The sequence below is a fragment of the Cebus imitator genome, unplaced genomic scaffold, assembly GCF_001604975.1.
Source record: "Cebus imitator isolate Cc_AM_T3 unplaced genomic scaffold, Cebus_imitator-1.0 Scaffold118, whole genome shotgun sequence".
NCBI lineage: Eukaryota > Metazoa > Chordata > Mammalia > Primates > Cebidae > Cebus > Cebus imitator.
Window position 1 is genome coordinate 1,337,601 of NW_016107433.1, and position 3,652 is coordinate 1,341,252.

Consider the following 3,652-nt stretch of genomic DNA (forward strand, 5'->3'; position numbering starts at 1 on the left):
CCCGGGCCGCCCCTCTGGGGCGGAGAGGGGGAGGGGCTCGGGGCGGCTCCTCCCTGAGATGGGGGCCCTAGTGGCGAGAAGACCCCTGAGCGGTAGCGCTCCTAGTGGTTCCACCGCCTGGGGGCGGGCCTGATTCATTTGTGACCTCGGGTGAGGGGCTGCCCTCTCTGAGTCCCAGATGCCGTATTTGTAACACACTTCCACCTCAGGTTATTTTAGGGCTCCGTGAGATGGGGCGCGGGGTGTCCTGGCTCTGCGCCCGGGCTTACGAGGCGCTCTGTTACTTAGGGACGGGGCAGGGTAGGCCGGACTGGCCCGGGAACGCAGAAGCCACTCCAGTCCTGCCCAGGGCCTCCCGCCATCTCCCGGGTACCTCGTTTCTATTTCCAGCGTCTGCATCCCACTGCTCCGCGACCCTGGAAACCGGACTCACACGAAAGTCCCGTTCCTGCCCTGCGCCCCCTTGCTGCAGCCTCTCCTGTTGGAGGCGGCAGAGGATTCTTGGTCCCTTCCCAGGGGCTGCTGCGTCCTAGGCAGGGAGGACACCCACACCCACCCTCCCCCGCCCCGCTTGCCTCACTTGCCTTTCTGGGACTGTGCACTGGGTTGCTTTAGCCAAGTCCCTTCATTTTAACTTTCTCTGACTATCTCACCTCCTGGGCGTTCCTCTACCCAAGCCGTTTACTTACTTGCTCCCAACCTTTCTTTCACCTTCTTCTCCACGGCTTCAGATTACTTATATAGTTGGCTATTTTCTTCTCTATCAGAAAACCCCAGAGCCCATCTTACTTGTCTATCTCCACTCTTCCTTGCGTGGCTTGGGCGGCTTTCAGACATCATCTGTGTTCTCTGACTACTGCCTTCTGCCAGCTTCCAGCTCGGGGTGGGGGTCGGAATCAGAGCTGCTGGGCCCCGCAGGACGCAAGACGACCCTGGAGCTCAACACCCTCTGACACCTCCCTCAGAGACGCTGTGGGAGGCCCCGCCGACCTGAATCCCTCGCCCCTCAAGTCACCTTCGGCAGCCCACAGTAGCGGCCTTCCTACTAGACTCCTTGCCCTCGCCCCTGCTCACACAGAGCCGCCTCTTCCAAAGAGAAAGCCCTAGCTCCTGGCCCATGAGGCCCTGCTCAATGCGGCTGGACCCCGACCTCTGCAGGCGCATCCCTTGACACCCATCTCGCAGCCTCAGCCCTTCAAATCTCTCTCTCTCACATGAGACCCATGGATTTTCTGGGCATCACCCACTGTTCCCCTGCGGGACATCTTCCTAGCCTCTGTCCCCACTGTTCACTTATCAAACTCCTGATCCAGGCCCCGAGTGCAGTGGCTCAGGCCAGTATTCCTAGCAGTTTGGGAGGCTGAGGCCCGCAGGCCACCTGAGGTCAGGAGTTTGAGACCAGCCTGGTCAAATGGTGAAACCCCGTCTCTACCAAAAATACAAAAAAAATTAGCTGGGTGTGATGGCATGTGCCTGTAATCCCAGCTAATCGGGAGGCTGAGGCAGGAGAATCACTTGAACCCGGGAGGCAGAGATTGCAGTGAGCCGAGATCATGCCATTGCACTTTAGCTAGAGTGAAACACCAACTCAAACAAAAACAAAAACAAACACCTCCTAAGGCCGGGCCAGTGGCTCACGCCTCTACTCCCAGCATTTTGGGAGGCAGAGGCGGGCAGATCGCCTGAGGTAGGAAGTTCAAGACCAGCCAGGCCAGCATAGTGAAACCCTGTCTCCACTAAAAATACAAAAATTAGCTGGGTGTGGTGGCAGGCGCCTGTAATCCCAGCTGAGGCAGGAGAATCGCTTGAACCTGGGAGACAGAGGTTGCAGTGAGCCAAGATTTTGCCATTGCACTCCAGCATGGGCAATAGAGAGAGACTCCATCCCAAAAAAGCAAAACAACAAACAAACAAAATAACAAAGAAAGACCTCCTGATCCAGGAGGTCTTGGTGGGGGCCACCACCACCCCCTAGATTTCTCAGACACATGCCCTGCCTTCCCACCCCACTCCCCCACTGGGACTGGGTTGCCCTGGGCCTTTCCCTTCATACTTCCCATTGCAGGCCGGGTTGGTAGAAATCATTGATTAAGATTCTGTCTGCTGAGTGTGGTGGCTCACACCTGTAATCCCAGCACTTTGGAAGGCCAAGGCGAGTGGATCACCTGAGGTCAAGAGTTTGAGACCAGCCTAGGTAACATGGTGAAACTCTGTCTCTACTAAAAATAGAAAAATTAGCTGGGCATGGTGGCTCATGACTGTAATCCCAGCTACTTGGGAGGCTGAGGCAGGAGAATTGCTTGAACAGAAGAGGCGGAGGTTGCAGTGAACCGACATCTGGCCATTGCACTCCAGCCTGGGTGACAAGAGTGAAACTGTGTCTCAAAAAAAAAAAAAAAAAAAAAAGATTTTGTCTACACCTACACTGTGGACTTCGAAAGGGCAGGAGCCTGTCGGTCTTGTCACTCTGGTATCCTCAAAACCTGGCCGGCCCTAACACATTATTTTTTTTTTAGGATCTTAGAGGTGTTTGTTTGTTTTAATTTAGAGACAGAGTCTTACTCTGTTTCGTCAGGCTGGAGTGCCGTGGTGCAATCATAGCTCATTGCAGTCTCAAACTTCTCAAACTCCTCTCCCATCAGCCTTCCAAGTAGCTGAGATGCCACCATGCCCAGCTAATTTTATTTATTCATTTCTCATAAAGACAAGGTTTCACTATGCTACACAGGCTGGTCTCAACCTCCTGGGCTCACCTTGACCTCTCCTAAAGTGCTAGGATTACAGCCGTGACCCACTGCTCCTGGTCCCAAAACATTTTAAAAATAAATAATGAACAGTGCCTTCTTGGTCTACCTCTTTGCTCTGCCAAGTTTCCCATGGCTCCCACTCTGGCACTGCACACTCTGCAGCCTGAAGTGTACGTTGGGGTGCTGTGCCAGAGAGATAGGCCACCACAGCTCAACCGACAACCATAGAGGGGATGATTGGGAACTCCGAGGCCACACACAACTTCTCCCACACCACTGACTGACCAAGCAGCCCATTATATCAGAGCCCTCACAGTAAAAATAACCTCACAGGCCAAACTTAAAAGATATTTGAGGAACACAGACATTTCAAAAGAAAACATAAATCAGGAACATTGTTAGAACATCTAGATCAAAAATTCAAAATTTAGCCAGGTGCAGTGGCTCAAATCTGTAATCCCAGCACTTTGGGAGGCCGAGGCAGATAGATCACCTGAGGTCAGGAGTTTGAGACCAGCCTGGTCAATATGGTAAAACCCCATCTCTACTAAAAATACAAAAATTAGACAGCTGTGGTGGCGGGCACCTGTAATCCCAGCTACTTGGGACTGAGGTGGGAGAATCGCTTGAACATAGGAGGTGGAGGTTGCAGTGAGCCGAGATTTCGCCACTGCACTCCAGCCTGGGCAGCAGAACATGACTCCATCTCAAAATAATAATAATAAATAATAAAAAAATAAAATAAAATAATTACCTGGGCCTGGTAGCACAGGCCTATAATCCCAACTACTAGGGAGGCTGAGGCAGGAGAATTTCTTGAACCCGAGGCCAGAGGTTTCAGTGAGGTGAGATTGAGCCACTGCACTCCAGCCTGGGCGATGGAGTGAGACTCTGCCACAAAAAAA